General features: G+C 46.4%; 1 protein-coding gene and 1 long non-coding RNA gene across 10 annotated transcripts in view; one reads left to right on the forward strand and one right to left on the reverse strand.

Annotated features, from left to right (window-relative positions):
* The window catches only part of LOC125936490 (uncharacterized), a 22,585-nt gene extending 2,304 nt beyond the window's left edge, over positions 1-20,281 (reverse strand). The window contains exons 1-2 of one of the 2 annotated variants that reach the window (XR_007462032.1): positions 20,112-20,281; positions 11,774-11,974 (exon numbers count right to left, since the gene is read on the reverse strand). This is a non-coding gene — a long non-coding RNA (uncharacterized LOC125936490). The remainder of the gene's footprint in view (positions 1-11,773; positions 11,975-20,111) is intronic. The other variant, XR_007462031.1, reaches the window with a different exon arrangement.
* Positions 5,643-20,720, forward strand: part of ZNF217 (zinc finger protein 217) — a 45,227-nt gene continuing 30,149 nt past the window's right edge. The window contains exons 1-3 of one of the 8 annotated variants that reach the window (XM_049650609.1): positions 5,643-5,716; positions 7,149-7,212; positions 16,242-16,318. The gene's annotated coding sequence lies outside the window, so the exon portion shown is untranslated. The other 7 variants (XM_049650610.1, XM_049650614.1, XM_049650608.1 and 4 more) reach the window with 7 other exon arrangements.

The raw sequence follows: 20,720 nt of genomic DNA on the forward strand, positions 1-20,720 counted from the left end.
TTTTTTTTTTTTTTTTTTTCTGTTTCACTTTTCAGAGATATTCTGCACCACCCTCCCTGACCAGAAGGTGTTGTATGTGGAAGGCGGATGGGTGAGCCGGTTGGGGGTCTGTACAGCATTCATATTTTGTAGATTTTAAAAGAGAAAGAAAACAAGACGTGATTGGAGAATCTGACATTATTTAACACCTGAGAAAAACCGTCACTGTGAACCCTCAGATGAGGACAAAGCACGATCCTACCAAATGCTGTGTCTTTTTTAAAAAGGTGCAGGGAAAATAAACAAACAAACAAATGAATAAAGGTGCAGGGAGACACAGCAACGTAGGAACCGTGGCTGTTTCTGAGTGTTTGGTGTCAGCTTTCGGGGTATTTTCTGCGGTTTTCAAATTTTCTACAATGAACAGTAAGGCTTCCAATCATAAAAATAAAGTGGCATTTTTACGGACTTGTCGACTGCATACTGGAGTATACATCCTGTAATTTTTCCTACGAGGTATTGTAAAGTTTGAGAGCGCTTGTATTTAAAATAAGGCAGGTCCGTAGACCTAATGATATTCTTCGAGCTCATTGTGGAGTTATCTTGAATAATTCTGATTCATCTCCCGTGGCTTCTACTATCTTCCGTTTACGTGTGTTCCACACACACTTTATATATAGTTGCATCATAGGCCTCTTTTCAGTGTCTATCCCCACAGTTTGGAAGACGGTATAGTTTGGAAGATGGTATTTTTGACACAAGGCAGGATATTCTGTGTCAGGTCAAAAAGTAGGAATTTGAATATTGGGAAGCTGATCAGTTTTTCTTAAAGGGCTGGTCTTGACCCCTCCGATAAGCCAAAGCGTGGATGATAGACATTCCATCCAGTATATTCCATAAAGACCCCTGACAGTAGCTTCTTGGCTTGATCCGCCTGATGACTCATTCATGCTTGTCATATTATTTTTCAGCTGTACGCCTCTGTGTGCTTAAAGTAAAAAAGGACAAAAATAAGTTTGGGGTGGGGGGGGAAGCATTTTAATTGCTTTCAAATGTTCCAATAAGCTCAAACCCATATAGTTTTGCTCAGGAATGTCTTTGCCAGGTTATGATACACTTGCTTGCCAGCTCTCTAGCTTTCTCTTATTTTCCCTAATCTTGAGAACTATAGAAGACAGAGAGTGTTGCTAGCTGCTTGGAAAATGTAAATATTTTCAAAAGACTTCAACATTCAAATGTCATCGGAAAGCTTTAAAAAAAAAATCAGATCTCTGTTCTTAAGAAGAGCTAAAAGTTCAAGAATCAGAAAATAACAAAACAATCTTGAGCCCCCGAGAAGAAAGAGGTGTCCCCCCCCCCCCCACCACATTCACGTCTAAATAACCATTCTGTTATCTTCAACCGTAGTTCCTACTGAGAACATCCCAACGAACGGCCAGGCTCTATGACTAAGGAAATGCTCCAACTAATGATCCACTGATAGGCAAAGAACTATCAAGAAGGCCAGCAGGGTTTGAAGGTCCTATCTAACAGACAGTGGCAGCAGCAGTGGCCCCAGCTCGATGATGACGTAGCAGTGGCTGTACCCAAACCATTACACGTTTGCTAAGATTATTTTCAGTCCATTGAACAGCTCCAGGTGGGTACCATTCATCTGGATTCTATGTAAACAGAATACAATAGACTATGCTGTCAATGGCGGGTGCCCTGGATTCCAAGCAGAAACTTTGAATGATTCCAGGTTGAAATTCCAGTGTTTCTCTGATATTTACAGTGTTTTGCAGCATACTTGGAAAATGAAGAAAGCCATAAAAATCTTTCATAATTTGGAAAAGTGAAGAAGAGGGCAGAAATTATTTGCTAATGTACAGAAATGGAAGGAGACAACACTTTTTAGAGTGAATTCGGATATCATTTTTTCTGAGCAAAATTCTCACTGACATGTGAAGACTATCCCCCAAATATTAATTAAAACAATTGTGTTTCAATCTCAACTTCTTTGAAAAAAGACTCAGCTTCTTGGGTTCAGGGTCAGGTCTTACACTGTATTGCTTGTATAAACTTTATTCTCTCTCTCTCTCTCTCTTTTTTTTTTTTTTTTTAAGATTTTGTTTTTAAGTAATTTCTACACCCAATATGGGTGTATCTCAGACTCACAACCCTGAGATCAAGAGTCATGTGTTTTTCCAACTGAGCCAGCCAAACGCCCCTATAAACTTTATTTTCAAGAAAAAATATATATGACCTCTTTAGGTCTCCAAGAAGACAATATCATAGTCATGGGGCACTTTTTATGCCCCTTACAGTGTCTTGTGATATAAGGAGGGAGTAGGGAGACTGAGTCAGGGATAAAGTCAAACCCAGCTCTTACATGACCCAAGAACACCAAAAGGCCAAAGTCGATTTAATTTGGTTCTGGATTCAACTTGACGTGATTGTTATTTAAAGTACATTGATTTTAAAATACGCTTTTCATCATAATTATCATGTAGTGTTACAAGGAATTCATTACTCTCTGGGGTCAGAAGGAAAGGCTTTTGTTCTTAAAAGATCTAATCAGGGGTTGGTCTGCCCCACTAAATAGCATCAGACGTTCTCAAATACCAGAAGATGTTTTCAGAAGAAATAAAATCCCCAAGTGGAACTTCTTTGCTCTTAGACCCCTGAGAACGTGGGTTTGCCACTGAGGCAAACATTTGCTCTCTCCCGGGGTGTTAGACTATGAGCTTTTCTTATCTACTCTCTTACAGTTAAGGTACTTGATTAAAAAGCAAATATAGGGGCGCCTGGGTGGCGCAGCCGGTTAAGCGTCCGACTTCAGCCAGGTCACGATCTCGCGGTCCGTGAGTTCGAGCCCCGCGTCAGGCTCTGGGCTGATGGTCAGGCTCTGGGCTGATGGTCAGGCTCTGGGCTGATGGCTCGGAGCCTGGAGCCTGTTTCCGATTCTGTGTCTCCCTCTCTCTCTGCCCCTCCCCCGTTCATGCTCTGTCTCTCTCTGTCCCAAAAATAAATAAAAAACGTTGAAAAAAAAAATTAAAAAAAAAAGCAAATATAAATCTATCAACCTGGTGGTCAAAGAGGAGAAGAATTCTTTGAAAAGACATAGATTGAGGAAGGGAAGACTGCAAGGGGAAAATGGAATAATGCATCATAGAATGGATTTTTAGGGTCCCTCAAAGGGCAAAAATAATGTTTTCCAAAGAGTATTTTTTTTTTCCGAGCAGTATTTTTTTTTTCCCAAATAGTATTTTTTTTAAGCATCTGTCAAATCTGTCAGTCACTGCTTAGGGTTATTGTACATTTCTCCAAAACCTCTGAAGTTCACAGTAAATTATTGTTACAGTGGTTAAATCCAATGAGAATTTGACATTTCAATTAAGGTTGCAATTGTGTTGCCCCTGCCTTTTCAAAGATGATCAAATATATCACATTGGAAAACCGTGTAATCTTGTTTGGAAATCTTCCTCATGCACTTGCGTCCTGCCTGAGTTGTGCCAGAGAACTTTAATACAAATCAGAAACTTAATTTAAGTAATTGGTACTAAAAAAGAAGCTTCTGGTCCAGTACTTTGAATCTTTTTGGCTATTAATAACCAAGAGGACTGTATTTTCAAGTGGGTGAAGTGTTCACGTATTCTGTTCCCAACTGTGATCTCAGTATCTCCAGCGTGTCCGTGAAGTCTGGAGACAAAGGACATACATCATGCTACCACGGACACTTTCAATCTGCAAAAATCAGCATACAAGAGGATGAAGAGTGTGACGAATAAAACAAAGCAGGATAAAGAGGAACAAAGGGAATTATTAAGATAAATTAAAGAACACTGTCTCTGTTTCCAGACTTCATGGCACTCCTCTGTGAGAACCTGTGGGGTGGGTTGAGCCCATGAGTAGCTGGATGAAATGGGAAACTCCAGTGCAGGAAGTGCTACTTTTCTGATGCTGCTAATTAAGGAATGTGGAACCTTCCTTCTGAGTCAGCTTGGTGGCATGTTGAACTCCGTGCTGTTTGATGCTTACATGATTATTGCATGAAACTTTGGAAGTAAAACCAGAGTCTGTTGCCACTTAGCACCGAAGAGGCAAGAAGTGGGGTGTGTGTGTGTGTGTGTGTGTGTGTGTTCCTAACCTTTAAAATGGTCCGTGGCAGCTGGACTTTTTATCAGCCGATCACATTTACAGCATAGTCTTAGATGGCAGGGTGCTACCCCAGAGAGAGGATTTGGGCCATTTATGAGTTCAGTGAAGGTACACAGGCATACCACAGCATTCTGGGGATTCACTACTATAACACAGCAATAAAAACGTCTCTGTGGGACTGCCAACTCTTCCTGTTTTCATAGAAAAATCATTTAAGAAAAATTGGAGGTAAGAAAAAAAGGTCCTACATATTCTGTTATCAAAAAACAACACCTTAAATTTTTTTTAAAGACTTTTTTTTTTTAATGCTGACATATTTATTTTGAGAGAGAGAGAGACAGAGTGTGAGGGGAGGAGAGACAGAGACACACAGAATCCGAAGCAGACTCCAGGCTCTGAGCTGTCAGCACAGAGCCTGAGGAAGGGCTCGAACCCACGAACCGTGAGATCATGACCTGAGCTGAAGTCAGATGCTTAACAGACTGAGCTCCCCTCCTTAAAAATTTTTAATGAAAATTTTGCAATGCATGTAAAGGTAGAGAGGATAGTAAAATGAATCCCCCCCCATAGCCCTCACCCCGTTTTGCAATTTTAAGCACATCGCTTCAATTCTCCTGTTTTAAAAATTTGCTTAAGTATTATAAATTCTAACATGTCATTCTCCTCCTGTATGTTTCGGTATATATCTCTAAAAAATATGTGCATTTTTTTCAAATAACCTACTATGTCTTTATCACAATTAGTGAATTAACTGTTAGTTCCTGGTATCACATAATACCCAGTCCATACTAAAACGTCCCTGGTAAGAAAACCAATTGAAACAATTTTACATATACCTGTATCTGCCTTTTTTGCTTACTAATAAGAAGACTTCTATTTTATTAAAAATGTGATTCTTGCGTCCTGAGTTTTCCACTTGCTATTATAACTATTTCTCAGTGGCATATTTTCGCAGCTTTTAAATTTTGAAATGGCCGTGGGCAAGAGCGGGGATAACTTGGAAGACGAACCCTTTCTTTATTCGCGTGTTTCCCCACATACGGGGAGGGAGTATGTGTGTATTTTCCTTCCCCTTATAGTAAATCTTGTTGCCATGAACATCTTTGTTCGCAGCCCCCTTGTCCTCTATTAGGACTATTTCCTTAGGACTGATTCCAGGAATGTTCTTGCTGCACCCAAATGTATGAACATTTGTCAGGCCCTTGACTTGCCTCGCGGAGTTGTTTACAAAAGGACTGTACCAATTTACACTTCCACTTACAAAGGATGAGAGCGCCTCTATTAAAATGCTTAAAGGCACTGCTTCCCCGAGCTCTTATAAATCACTGGCTGAGGCTGGCTTCTGTTTGTCATATGGTCGCAGCCATCACAAAATAAATAAATACACATTTTCTATAGCTCTAAAAACACGGCATGCACAGACTGCCAAACAACCACAGACTAACTCTGATTACACGAGGAAACCGGGTCTACTTGTTGAAAATGTGGTAATGAGATAGTTTCCACCCAGACGGGAAGCCCGGTTCTGGCGGGGGAGGGGCGCCCGCATTTCTTCTGGTCTCTGTCTACCCACCCCGAGGAAGGTAGAAATGATCAGGTCAGCGTGCTCTTCTTTTCCTTTACCAATTTTTTTTCTTTTCCTTTTTTCTTTTTTTTTTTTTTTTAAAGCTGGGTGTCTTACTTGGGTCCATACGGCTGAGCGGGCTGATGCAGAAATACTGGTGAAAACTAGCAGAGACTTGTGATGGCATATGTGTTTCCTGCCAGTGCAGCCTTGCAGCTCGGGGGAACCGGGGATTAGGGGCAGAGCCATTTTATCGTCCAAATTCTACTTTGTTTCCTTGGGGACACGTTGTGCTTATTTGTTGACTTCAAATGAGAACTGCTTCGGGAGCGGTTCGTTTCTGTTCAGAGATTCTTAGTTTCTTACAAATCCTCGTAGAAAATTCGGTTGCGTGGGTTTGGGAGAAATTTATGGGACAGATTTTTTTTTTTTTTTTTTTGGAGGCAGGGAGAAAAAAAAATCTATTAATTTTCTGTTTTTGGGGGGGGGGGAGGGGAGAAAACAAGAAGGAACTTGATAAGAAAATACTTAGCAAGATGGTCCTTAAAAGCCCAGAATCTGAATCTTGAAATTCTTTTTTTTTGTGTGTGTGTGTGTGTGTTTTGTTTTTCTCGAAAAAGTTCAGGAAAGAGGTTTTATTATCCTCCTTTGCTTTCTTGCTGTTTTTGGCCCACTCAGTGGCTCCGAAGCAGTTCCTCAAAGCGAGTGGGGACAAAATATAATCTCTTAAAATATTTTTAAGAGGACGGGCAGGCTTGGTATTTGTAAAAATACGTCAACAAAATGTGCTAAGCACAAATTTTTTTTTTTTTAAGTTGTCAAAGAAGCCAAAGGGATTCGTTAAGCGGATGGGCTGTTTTAGAACGGAGACGTTCGGAGACAATAATGACTAAGGTCATTTTGGCTGATGTTTACTGAGCTGATGGCCGTGTGCCAGGCACCGTTTTAAGGTTTGGTTGTGATTAGCTCCTGTAACCTTCCAGAGCGGGCCCCGTGCAGCGGGCGGCAATGTTCTTCCCATTGTACAGGTGAGGCAGGCAAGTCGAGTCAGGAGGCTGAGGTTTCCCAGCAGCTGAGCTGGGAGCCAGGGTTTGGGTCTACGCTGGCTCTGAGGACCGTGTTTGATTCAGTTCCGGTTTCTGAGAAAATCTGCATGTTCGTTTTTGGGAGCTGCTGAGCCGAAGAAGAACATTGGCTGCGAGTGAAATAGTGGGGTAGCTGGCTTTGGGTCCACCGCACTACGGAGGACCAAGGCAGACGGCCAATCTTCAGTGTAGACTCCTGATTTCTTGGTCACTCTATACCTACCAGGGGCGTGGCTCTAACCTTAATCTCCTCTCCAGTATTTTCCCCAAACCCCAGCATCCTGTTTGAGGGTGTGGCTGGAGAGCTGTGGTCGGGAGACAGGGGCTCAGCCACCTGGCACGCTTCCCTGGAGCCACTCACCTCTGACCCTCTTCTTTAGGTGCCTCTCCGGTCTCGCTTGACCTCCAGTTTGGAGAAGGTGTCCAAAGAACCCTGAAAGGCAGGTAGGTATCTCCCAGCTTCCTCGAGGATCACTCGGATTGAGGGATCTTTCTTCAAAGACTTCCACTTGCTTTGTCTACACTGAGGAGTCGTTCTGGTGGTCAAGAGCTGCTCAGGTTCTGGAGTGGACAGACCCGGGGCCAGCTCTGACTGTCTGTCTCACGTCATAGAAACACTCTTGCTTCTCTTCTCCCGCCCAGAATAAGGGTACCAGAATAAGTACCCTGGCAGGGCCGTGCAGTGGTTGAGAACAGACCTGGTTCTGAGTGCGGGCGAGCTCCTGTGTGGCCGTGGGCAGTGGTCTTTGTGACACTAGCCTGTCCTAATTGAACGCTCGCTATGTGCCAAATTCCCCCCAAGGCATTTTAGTAGTGAGGACTTATTTATTCCTCCAAATACACCTGTCAGTGATGACTCTTACCTCCGTCTGTAAAAGGCCAGGGGTGGAGGTGGGGAGGGAGCTCCGGTGAGACGGCAAAGGCAATGGTTGGGTAGCCCGGGGTCTTGGTTTGAACCTGGAAACCCGTTTCAAGAGCTCAGCCCTAGAACTCACTACCTGTCTCACCACTCGGAGGTGTGGCTTCTAATCTGGGTGACGAGGGTACCGATTCTGCCTGGGTATCCAGAAATGGTGCAAATAATGTACTTGGCCCATAAGAAGTACTTAATCGATGGTCACTATTATTATTCTCTAGTCTCCTGAGGCCAAAGTCAACCGCTTAGTACAGAACAGAATGGCATGAGTCAGCATGGGCTTTGGAATTTGTTCGGGCTAGAATTCTACTTCATTCTTGTTGTAGAATCTCAAGCAAGTTAAAGAAGTTAGTAAGGCAGAAAGTGAGTTAACCTCGAATGGCTACGGTCTCCTCATCTGCCAGATGAATTTAAGTCTACAGGTTATCAGGAGAACGAGAAAACACTATGATCGGGTAGATCAGGTGTGGAGTTAAGACTCTGGCACATAGCAGGGGCTCAATAAATTGTTTTATTTTTCCCTTTTTGTTACGCTTTGTCTTACCTCTTCTTACTGTTACTATTATCGTTGTTGTTGTTGTGCTGTTGTACTGAAAATATGGACACGCTTAAATAGCTGAGTGATTGCAGCAAAGGAGGACTCTTGGTTTATCAGTTTGTTTAATAACACTCTTAATACCTCCGCCAGATCATTCTTCCTCTGTTCATACCATTCACCGGCCCTCAGGTTCATCCAGAGTAACGTCCTGTCCTCACAATGCCCCAAATGGTGTGGATCTCGTCCACCCTCATTTTATGACTTGTGTCCTCTTAGTGCTCCATGCCAGCCACAACATCACGCCGGCTTCCTTGCTGTTCCTTGAACCACGGGGCATAACGCTTCAGGGTCTTTGCATGCTGATCCCTCGGCTGGGAGTGCTCTCTCCCCAGAGAGAGCCTCTGCGTGGCTCCCACTGTCACCCCTTCCGATCTTTACTCAAATGTCTCCACCTGAGAAGTCTTCCGGGACTAGCCTGTTGAACATTACCCTCACCGGCTCCCTCGACTCTCTGGCCCCTTTCCCCGCCCCCTGTCTCCATAACATGAATCCTTTAATTCTTTAATTCTTTTCTAAAGATTTTACTAAAAAATTTTTAAAGTTTATGTATTTATTTTGAGGGAGGCGGGTGCAGAGAGAAGTAGAGAGAGAGAGAGAACCCCAAGCAGGCTCTGTACTACCGTTGGTGCAAAGCCCGATGTGGGGCTTGATCCCACAGATCATGAGATCATGACCTGAGCTGAAATCAAGAGCCAGATGCTTAACCGACTGAGCCACCCAGGAGCCCTGAGATTTTATTTTTAAGTAATCTCTATACCCAGTGTGGGGCTTGAAAGCACAACCCCAGAATCAAGATCCCGTGCTCCACTGACTGAGCCAGCCAGGTGCCCCATAGCGCCGATCATTTAATTCACTACAACATTAAGTGCTAACTCCGTGAGGATCGGCATTTTGGCGGGTTTGCTTTCCTGCTGTGTTCCCATCACCTAAAACAGTGCCTGATACCCAGTTGGTCTTACTATTTGTTGAGTGAGACAGTAAATGAATGAGTGAATGGAAGAACCAGGGAGCATATTTACTTCCATTGAACAGCTGAATATTGGGATACTTTCCTGGGTGCTGTGATTTGGAGGAAACTGGCCTTCCCGTTGAGGAGCCTGTAGTCCATTCAGACAACATCTGGGGCTGGGCATAACCCAGCAAATGTCATAAAGGAGGCACCGAACAAAGAGAGTGACCGAACAAAGAGCATGGCGGCATGTGGAGAGGAGCATGGGGGATGGGTAGGATGACTACAGACTGATTTTGGACATATGTGGCATGTGGGTTTGGGGAGATTCAAAACGAAGGTGGGACAGGTAGTGGGCACAGAGCAAGGAGAAGGGTAAGTAGAGAATAGTTCATTAAAAAGCAGTATGTGGGAAAAAAAAGCAGTGTATGAAAATACTAAGTATTTTATTCTCCATTTTTAATTTCTCAGAGTATTTAATGTAGTTTGGAATTGTATGTTAATAGGCAGCTAATTTTTACTTATCTGGGTCAAATATGAGTGTGTTTTGCGTGTTAAAAGATTAAAATATTTAGCTGCCAGTAAAGGGTCCTGGATCGTTGCCCGTATTTGAGAATTAACCAGCTTTTATTCATGCATTTGCATATACATTTCTTTCTTATATTGAGACATGATTGGCATATAACCTCTTAGCTTGAGTTGTACAATATAATGATTCGATATTTGTATGTAACGTGAAATGATCAGCCTATATATTTCTGAGCCCTGTGTAGTATAAACACGTGTATATATTATATATAATATACAAACGTACACATACATATATGTTGTGTATATATATATATGCATTTCCTTTAGAGAATATACTATTGTGTGTGTTTAAACAAAAGAATGGCATACCTTTTGTGGCTTCGTTTATTTATTTACTCCATCACGTCTTGGTGATTTAGCACATGGGCATATGTAGCACTATTTCATTCTTTCTAACTGCTGTCTATATTCTTAAATTTGGATATATCATAGTTTATGTGGTCATTTTTCTCTTGATGAACTTGTAGGTTGTTTCTTATTTGTCACGATTATAAACAAGGCTGCAATGAATATCCTTATGTAGGCTTCTTCGAGCCCCTGAGTGATTATCTCTTCAGGGTAGTTACTATAATTATATGCTAATATATATTTTTTTGTTTGTTTTAATTTGTTTAATGTCTGTTTCTCCTATGAAAATATAAACTCCATGAGGACAGCAATCCAATTTGTTTTGTACCTCACTCTTTAATTACTACCTAGCCAGTGCCCGGGACAAAGGAGTGGTCAATAAATATTTATGGAATGAATCTGGCTGAAAGGTTGGCTGGGGCCATGGTGTAGTTTTGCATCCTAAGAGAGGGAACTAGGACTTATTTGGGTAAATTGGAGAATTTTGTACAGGGCAGCAGAAGGATGGTTATTTGTGGTATTGAGGAAAAATTTACTAGGCTGAGAAGAAGACAGGTACTCGAGACCCGGTTATGAAATTATTATGCAGATCAGAAGGAAAAGACAGGATGGTAGGAATATGAAAGGAGAGGGTGCACTTGAGAGCTACTTGGATGATAGGATCTATAAAACTGAGTAACTGATTAGCTGTGAGGGGCCATGTAAAGGAAGGCATGGAAAGTTGACATCCATTCTAGGACATTTTCTCTTGTTTTCTTTTCTTTTCTTTTCTTTTCTTTTCTTTTCTTTCTAGGACATTTTCTCTTTTTTCTTTCTTTCTTTCTTTCTTTCTTTCTTTCTTTCTTTCTTTCTGGGACATTTTTTCTTTTCCTTCCTTCCTTCCTTCCTTCCTTCCTTCCTTCCTTCCATTACTTTAGAGAGAGAGACACAGTTCAAGTGGGGAAGAGGGGCAGAGGGAGAGAGACAGAATCTTAACCAGGCTCCTTGCTGAGCTTAGAGCCTGATGTGGGGCTCGATCCCACAACCCAGGGATCACGACCTGAGCCAAAATCAAGAGTCAGACACTCAACCTCAACCTACTGAGCCATCCAGGCGTCCCTAGGACATTTTTCATTTCACAGACGTTTATTGCCTCCCAGCTGTGTGCAAAAGAGCACTCTGCTAATTGCCTTTGGGACGTGAATTTGCATGACCTTTCTTCCCTACCTTCAAAGGAGATCTGGAGTCTACTGGGGACTTTGGAGGACTTGGAGGAAGAGTAAGCAGGTACATCAAGAATGCCAGGGAGGGACAGAGGTGGGAGGGGCTAGCCCCGGGGCAACCAAGTGAAATATTGTTGTTCCAGGATTGGGGGTGGGGAGGAATGCTGGGTGAGGATGTTTCAACCCTGCCCCAGAGACACTCACTCATGGCTGACTGGTGAACATTCAGGAAATAGGATGTCGAGAAATGTGCATCGGTGTAGATTTTTAGAAGAGAGGAGATTTCGGCTGGTGACAGAGCTGGGGTTTGACATAGGGTTCAAATGGCCCACTGGCCTCACTGTCATCTGGAAGGTTGGGGAACCAACTGTCAGCTGGGTGGCCTCAGACGGGCTACTTACTCATCTTGAGTCTCAGTTTCCTCTTGTTAAAGCAAAGGCAGTGATAACTTCAAGGGGTGAAGATTCGGCTAGTCCAGTGGCCAGTATGCTTATCGGTGACAGCTCTGATTCTCTGAGCGTGCCCTCCACACGGGAGAGAAAGTAAACGGACAGCGGTGTCCCCCAATTTGCCACGTCTTCTTTGTTGCACCAGGATGCCACCTTTCAGGAGAGAATCAAGGAAGAAACACTTAACTTGAAGTTCAGTGGGTCGGTTTTTCTTGCGTTTCTTTCCAGTCACATCCCAGTGTTGGTGGGATAAAGTCCCCCCACCAATCCCGCCTGCCGCATTATCAGGGATTTTGTTTTTATTCTAAGAGACATGGGGAGTTTTAGGCAGGACCCTGATGTAATCAGATTTGACTTCTGAAAAGATCAGTGTGACTTCTGAAAAGATCGATGTGACAGAGAGGTGATGGTCTGCGCTTCTGCCGGAATGGTAGCTGGGTCCACGTAGAGCTCCCTTCCCTTGTAGTTGCGTCCCAGGCCCGTGGCAAACAATGCTGGCCACATTCTGTGGGTTGAATGCATATCTGACCTCTCTGCATTTAAAGCAAGGCTAAAAGTAGCTGTTGTGTTACTAGGAGGATGTGATGATAATAGATGTAAAGTGCCTGGCACGCAGTTATTTATTTACTTATTTTTCCGTCCAGTATTTAATGAGCATCTGCTATGTGCTGGGCTTGGTTCAAGGTCCTGGGGAAGCACCAGCAGGGTGTGGGGGTAAGACTCGGCCAGTGTCTACACAGGAAAGGAGGCTGCCGTTTTATTGCCTCTGGGCCTTGGGAGAGCTGCTTAATCCCTCTCTGCCTGGGTTCTTTGTCTAATAAATGGAAAAATATAAACCCTACCTCACAGGGTCATTAGAGGGGTTAAATGAGTTACAAAGTGAAAAAGCACACATTAAGAATTCAATAAATGTTAGCGCTTATCAGCTAGCCTCCCGGCCTGCCAGCTGTGCTGTTGGCAGAGGATCTCTTTGAAACTTTGGTGCTCTGGTCCGCACCGTCCATCCATCCCAAGGCAGAGAAATAAATGCAGGAGGTATTGCTGGGTGGGAGTCTGGACAAGTCCCTGCCCTTAGTGGCATTAACAGTCTGATTCAGACCAAAAAACAAAAAACAAAACAAAACCCACAAAAACAAAAGAAAATGAAATCTCTAACCAGCTACACAGATAGCCCACTAGACCCTTAACTCACCCAGGAGGGAGAGATGGAAGGAAGAGGAGAAAACAGGACAAGGAGCCCGTATGCTCTTCTCAGCAAAGGGTGGAAGCTTGGGTTTCAGGACTCCTGTAAGTGCTGCCAGGGACGCTGAGGCCAGAGTCCCAGGTATACTCAAAGACAGTCCCACGTGGGGCGCCTGGGTGGCTCAGTCGGTTGGGCAACCGACTTCGGCTCAGGTCATGATCTCACGGTTTGTGGGTTCGAGCCCCGTGTCAGGCTCTGTGCTGACAGCTCGGAGCCTGGAGCCTGTTTCAGATTCTGGGTCTCCCTCCCTCTCTCTCTGCCCCTCTCCTGCTCATGCTCTGTCTCAGAAATAAACATTAAAAAAAAATAGTCCCACGAAAAAGTAGAGCCCTTTGTGGAGGGATACTCAGTGTTGACGAGCAGAGTCGTCATAAAAGCCGCCCTGTGTTGTCGGACATCCAGCTCTCCTGTGGTTTGACCCCGACAAGCCAGCCATCCAATGAGGCAGGCAGGGAAGGGGTTAGAATCCCCATTTGCAGATGAAGAAAGAGAGCCAAGATCCCAGGGACTGGCCTGAAGACCCAAATCTCAATTCCCTCCCCACCGGACCTCTCTGCAGCTAAGCTGCGTGTTTTACTATTCCTTTCGGTATGCGTTTGTTGTGAGCGCATCTACTGATCACTGCTGTGGGCAGACATCTACGCAGAGATGGAGTGGTAGTTGGAAATACGTTTTCAGAGTTGAGGGAAAGGGCATCTGGGGGGCTGAGTTGGTTAAGCGTCTGACTCTTGGTTTGGGCTCCGGTCCCGAGCTGGCGGTTCACGGGTCCAAGCCCCGCATCGGGCTCCGAGAGAGCTGACCGTGCAGAGCCTGCTTGGGGTTCTCCCTTCCTCTCTCTCTGCCCCTCCCCATCTCATTCTCTCAAAATAAATAACAAATATATGTTTGGGAGCCCTCAACATCTAGATGGCCTTTTGGGCCGTTGGGCTGTGGATGGAATCGTCTAGGGAATGAACAGGAAAAGAGACCACAGGGCACCAGCAATGGGCCTTGGGTGCTTCCAAGGCTGGAGGTCAGGGAGAGGCAAAGGAACCAGCAAAGGGTTCTGAGAAGGAGCCTCCAGTGAGGACCAGAGGGGGCGGTGGTGGAAATCGATAGAACGTGGGGTTCCAAAGCAAGGGGAAAAGTGTTTCAAGGGTGAGGAAGGGGTCGGCTCTATCAATATATGAGGCAGACATACTATCTGTTGTCTATGTGTTTGTCTCCCTCTAAAAAGGGGCAAACGCTGGGGAGCCTGGGTGGCTCAGTCGGTTAAGCCTCTGACTTTGGCTCACTCCGGTCACGACCTCCTGGTTCGTGAGTTCCAGCCCCAAGTCAGGCTCTGCGCTGACAGCTCGGAGCCTGGAGCCTGCTTCGGATTCTGTGCCTCCCTCTCTCTCTGCCCCTCCCCCCACTTGTGCTCGGTCTCTTTCTCTCTCTAAAAACTAAATAAGCATTAAAAAAATAAATAAAAAGGGACAAACACTTTGTTTTGCTTCCCGCAAGCTCTGTCTCCTGTGCCTAGAACAATGCCGGGCCTCCCCACTCGCCCCTGCAAAACTCTGGGTTCACAGCTCTGTAGTGTGTCTCATTTGATTCTCCAGAGTCTTCTAGAAAAATAGGTATTTACATAATACCTTCCTTTCCAGTTTTATTGAGATATGATTGACATATAACCTTGTATAAGCCTAAGGCGTACAACATAATGATCTGATGTAGGCATACGTTGCAAAATGATTAGTTAACATCCATCACTCCATATGGTTACAGTTCTTTTCCTTGTGATGAGAACTTTTAAGGCCTTCCTCCTGCTCTTCCACCTCTTCATCATCACCACATTTGGTGGAGAAGAAAACTGCAGCCCAGAGAGACTAAATCATATTCTAAGGCTAATGCAGCTCTCAGAAGGTGTGATGGAATAGTTGAGACAGGACCCGTGGGGAGAAGAGGTCCCAAAACCTTGTCGGAGGGAAGCCACCCCCTCCCCACTCCCAGGCACAGAAGCCACCATCTTGAAAGAAAGGGTAGGGGGTGCCAGGCAAAGGGAGCCACAGGTCTGAAGGCTCCGGTCAGAGGGAAGGCCCCAGGGCTGAAGCTTAGAATCCCAGGCAAGGGCTTCCCAAAACTTGAAGCTGCAGGTTAGGCAGGGGCCAGATGTACAGAGTTGGGGAGGCCAGCTCTTGGAGTTTGTTCTTTAACCCCCCTTTCCCCTCCCCAGGCCATAGGAAGCCATTAAGCAGGGCGGTGGCAGGATCTGATTTACCCTGTAAAAGATCTCCTGGACTTAGGGTGGAGCTTGTATTGAGGCAAGCTTAGAAAGGAAGAAGCTGGCAGATGCCTTATGTGCTCCATGTATTTGGAGGAGAGGGTGAGAGGTGATGGTGCTGTGTTAGAGACGGAGGTAAATGGACAACGCTGAGCTATATTCACATAGAAATTAGTGGACTAAAGGTGCATGTAGGGTGATGGAGATGGAATAGAGTTGGACTTCTGGGTTTTGGCTTGAGTAAGTGGGCGGATCCACGTATGGAGATGAGAATGGGCATCAAATTTCAATAAACTTTGTTAGTCACCTTCCTCCTCCAACCCCTCCCCTTGTGCCAGAGCTCCCATCTGGAATATCAGGTGAGTGCAGAAAGGTTTCAAGGGGTGCTCTGAAAGCCATGTGACACATGTAATTAATATATATGTGTATATTTTATGTTTATTTATTTTTAGGTTTACTTTTGAGAGAGAGAGAGAGAGAGAGAGAGAGAGAAAGCACAAGTGGGGGAGGGGCAGAAAGAGAGGGGGTCAGAGGATCCATAGCGGGCTCGCTGCTGAGAGCCCGATGTGGGGCTCGAACTCGCGAACCCATGAGATCATGACCTGAGCTCAAGTTGGGCACTTAACCTACTGAGCCACCCAGGTGCCCCGACCCATGTCATTTTTTAAAGAAAGTTTATACATTTACATTGTGAGTGAAGTCAGCCTTGAAAAGCATCCAGGATATTGGCAGAAAACAAAAGTCGAGCCCGAAGAGTGGAGGGGGAATGGGACAGATACAGTTAAAAATCAACTGTGCTCTTTGCACATCATCAAGGTCGATTAATTTAATCAAGTCATGATTGCATCAAAACCTCAATTTGAATTGAGCCTTACACTTGGCCCCTCCCTTTTCGGTTTGCTTGGAAAAACCAGTAATCTCATCTCTTGCAGTATTGTTCGGAGCCAGGTGGGCTGGCAAACTCCGAGAGAAGTCTCCAGGCTCCAGACGCTGCCTCCACTTCTGAAAGGTGATTTCTGCGATTTATTTTTATCATCTATTATTGCGATGTTTTATAGAGGGCTTAAAATTTCGAGAGGACTTGAGTGGGATCAAGAAACTTACTGGAAGGAGAGTTGTGTGGCTTTCCCTGGAGTTGTTGGGTGATCCGTCCTTAATTTAGTGCATTCAGTCGTGTTAAAAGGGCTGCCCTGGTTTCCTTCTCAAATGTCCTTTGTAGTTAGCAGGAGCTGGCAAGGTTCGCCTTAACTTTTTCATTTTCTTTTCCTGCTGACTCCTCACTGCAGTTTTTCAGGTTTTCCTGCTCTGAACACTGCATTCTTTTAAGTCGAGTGTCTATGTTGGCTCCATTTCAGCTCCAAGGATTTACGTACAGTTTCCAAAACTGTTTTTCTGTAATAGTTCCACAGTAAAATAAATACTTGTGAAATGGGAAGATCGTATTGCATTGTTCTTCTAATGAAGGCGAAGTCTCCCAGGATGATTCCAATAAATGTTAAATGTAGCAAATTAGAAGGGTTTTTGGTTTTGTTATTAGATCTGAGAAGGCTGTGTCGCAGGCAGCATCTGGAGAGAAAACCAGAAGTTAGGGAAATGAAGAGGTCTCCTATCACGAGGATTAAATCAGAGATAATGGTGCAATTTTCTAAGCGTACACTGGGAAATATATCTTGAGGAGGGCCGGGCTGTTTGGATAATTGTGAAAAACGAGGTGTAGCTGATGTTTGTCGCGTTAAGGAGAGGTGAAGTGGGGCTTTTTCGACCTTTCTCCAAGTAACATGTGCAGAGCATCAGCTTCTATGGGAAGGGACATTTCTGGTCCTATTCTTTGTTTGTGTTGCTTGCCTCTCCGCAGCACCTGACTCCTTTAGAGATAGTCTAGCTAGGAGTGATGGCAAAACAGGATTACTCGTGGGTGGAGCTAAGTTTATGCAGACCAACGCTTGGTTTTCCATTTTCATTTCATAGGATAATAATGAGTTCTTCCGCTTTTACTACAAAACCAAATGCTCCTAGTGTTCTCTTTTACTTTTGGAGTTTCCACTTTTAATTGTTTTGACTATGCATGCTTTCCAAGTAAATCTTAAGCGCGAGTCTTCCTGTTTGAAAGGGGGAGACTGTGTCTCACAGATGCCCTTACAGCAAATGCAGATCGTTCCATGTCCATTGAAAAACACAGTACGTGTTTGCAACCAGCCCTCAGTCACTGGCAGAATTTTTGCAACGATTTCCCAGTTTTATTGGCACATCTCCAGGAACAGGGTTCTTTGTAATTCTTTGCTCAAACATAAGGATGGCATACAAAACTCTGAGCCGATAGATCAGTGAAGACAATTCTCTTTTAATTTTAAAAGCTACAACATATACAAGGTTTTGGGGGGTGGGGTGGGGGGAGGAGGAGAGAAACAGTAACTAACAAACCATAGGATGCTATTAAGCTAACAAAGTGGTAGCTTTGTAAGGGCACAGAGAAAAAGCACAACCTTTTTTTTTTTTTTTTTTTTTGCTCAGAAAATGATTCAGGAGCAACAAGGTCTGAGAGCCAGAAGCCTCATTGTTCTTAGTAGAACCATTATTTGTCAAAACATTTGATTGTTTCCCTATCCCTTCTGAAAAGTTTAGACTTCTCTTTTTGCTCAGTTTTGACACTAGAATTTTAACTATCAGTGCTATTGTGTTTACAGCATTCAAGGTTTCAGAGTTCAAAGGTTATCCATTAACATGTAGAGTAAGGCTACACTTAATGTGGAGACTCAACCTGGTTCCACTTGCTCATAGTTTGTTTTTGTAGCAATGCTCCAAGCCCGCTGTTTGGAGAAGTTAAACGAAGTTTCTTGTTTATGAAGAGTGCCCTTGGATTGCGTTTTAGGATGTGACTACTTATAAGGGTTTAAAAACTATTTGAAAAGAAGGTATTTGTCCTCTCTGAGAAAAGGAACCTTAGTACTAGAAATGATCAACATCAGTGTACTTGGGTGGAAAAAAAAAAAAAAAAAAAGGAGGTCTGGCCGAAGAATTTACTTCTGGCACTGCTAATTGTGAGTAAGTAATTGGTTCACTTCCTTTTTAAAAAAGACTAACCGGACCATATGTGGGGTTAGTAGTTATATATAAAATGACAGCAAAACATCACACTTGGCAAATTCTTCCCCTCTGCTAAGAAGCTGTCTCTCAAAATTCCATTTTCTATTAAGAACTCCATTGCTCACCAGCAGAGCATTTATATAGCCCCCCCTCCCCCCATTTATTAAATATATCCTTTAAGTGCCTTTCTTGATAGGTTTTAAGTTTTTCCATTTTGGATACACCCATGTCCCATTAAAAAAAAATACTTTGCTGTTTTGTTTTCGGTGAGTTGCCTAGCTCTGTTTACATTTGAATTCGTTTGCATTTTGGGGCAGAAAACTTAGTGGTTGTGATTGTTGCTTCTGTGGTTCCTCCTGGGGCGAACCTAAAATGAGGGAACACAGACAGGCCTTCGGAATCGTAACCTTTTTTCTCCTTTTGTGAGCAGGGAAGGGTAGGAAACGCTCTAAATACGTTGTTTCTGGGAAGGGGGGGGCAAGGCTAGTTTTTTCCCCCCCCCCCCCCCCCGCAGTTTAAACTCGGTTTCCTCCACGTGGGTTTCTATCAAAGCCAAGTGGATTCTTGGAACCCAGGCCAAGTTTAGAAATCTCAAGTTATAATAGCGGCGCAAGTCGAGCCCTTTTGGAAAAACAACAATTACAGGATAGCTTTATGAAGATACCCATTAAACCATTTTAATCATGTCACCTCCGCGACCTTGCTCACACTTGACGAAAATCTGAAGATATGCTTGTGCACTTCACTTTCTGACCTGCTCAAATGGGCGCAGAGGCTTCTGCTGGTAATTCGGGATGACCCGGAGTGCTGCTACCCGCCCCTCCCTCGCCTGGGCACACCTTGCGAGGGAGGGGGAGGCGGCAAGGCTGAGGCCTGGATCTGCGCCTGCGCGCTGCCCCCGGGGAGGGGGGGGGGGTGCCCTCCCCGCGTACCTGTCACTGGAACCGCCGGAGCGCGCGCGGGCCACGTTTAGCCGGATGGCGGGAGGCGGTGTGTGTGGAGGGGCGGGGGGTGGGGGGGGAACTGTGTGTGGGGGTGGTGAAAGGCGCGCGCGTGCGCGGGAATCTCAGGCGAGAACGGGAGTGCGCGCGCTCGTCGGCTCGCTCGCGTCCCGGAGGCGGAGTCCGCGGCGGTGGGCGGGGCAGGGGCGCGCCTGCGCGGACCACGTGGCTCGGGGGCGGGGCTCAGGGGCGGGGCCGCCGCGGCCGGTGAAGGCAGGAGGCGGGGCATCTCCGAGCGGCCGGGCCGAGGGAGGGCGCAACAGCTGCTCCCAGAGCACTTTCTGACCCAACAGTCCCCCAGCGCCGGACGCGCCGCGCCCCGGCGGCTCTAGGGACCCCCCGCGCCTGCACTGTCCCCGCGCGGACGAGTAGGGGGCGCCCGCGCCTTTGCCCCCCGTGCGCACCCCCGCCCCGCTCACCTTAGCCCCGCGCCCGAGGTGAGCCCGGCCCCCAAATCCCCCGGGCGGGGGAGGGGTGGGGGCGGGGGGGCTCTCCCTTGTTGGGGGGGGTGGGTCTTCCAGGCGCAGTTTCTCGAGGCGCCCGGGGAGATGGTTTCGCCCCGCGTCCAGTGGCCCCCCGTCTCTTTTGGGGGGCCGGTGCGGGCGCGGAAGCCGGGAGGTGTCCGCACAAAAGGCCGAGAGAAACTCCCCGTCGCCTCCCCTCCCTCCTGCCTTCCCCGCCCCCTCCCCTCCTCGCCTGCTCCCTCCTCATTCAAACCTCGGCTCGCTCGTGTGGTGTCAGTTCAGTCCCGGCCGCCGCCGAGCGAGGAAATGGCCGAGGAGCCGGAGCCGCAGGTAAAGGGGGTGCGCCCCCCGCCCGCGCCGGGCCCAGGGGCGCCGCGCGCCCCCTCCGGAGTCCCCCCGAGGCGCCCTCGAGTCTCCCGTGCTCGTTAGCTCGCCCCCCTCCCCGGATGACCCCCGCCCCGCCCGGCCCGGCCCCCGCTCCGGCTCTCTGTTCCGCTCCTCTAGGGCGCCCCCTCCCCACCCGGCTACGGAGCGATCCCGGCAGTGAGGAGGTGCCGGGCGAGCCCCCGGTGTGTACAGTGTTTTACCATCACACTCACTCTCGGGGACTGACGGGAGGGCTTGGGGGCGGGGGAGTCCCCCCTTCTCCGGCCCGGGCCGGGGGGCCGGCCGGAGAGAGCCGGGGGCTGCGTGCGTGCGTGGGTGGGTGGGGGGCTGTTCCGGAAAAGTTGGGTGGCTCCGCCGGGCGGCTCTCCGGGTTTGCCGGCTTGGCCGTGGGGGGCGGGCGGAGGTGAGGGGGCCGGCGCAGAGCCCCCCGCGATGGCCCCGAGGGGGGGCCGGGGCAACTTGGGAACAGCCAAAA

Source organism: Panthera uncia (genome assembly GCF_023721935.1).
Source record: "Panthera uncia isolate 11264 chromosome A3 unlocalized genomic scaffold, Puncia_PCG_1.0 HiC_scaffold_11, whole genome shotgun sequence".
NCBI lineage: Eukaryota > Metazoa > Chordata > Mammalia > Carnivora > Felidae > Panthera > Panthera uncia.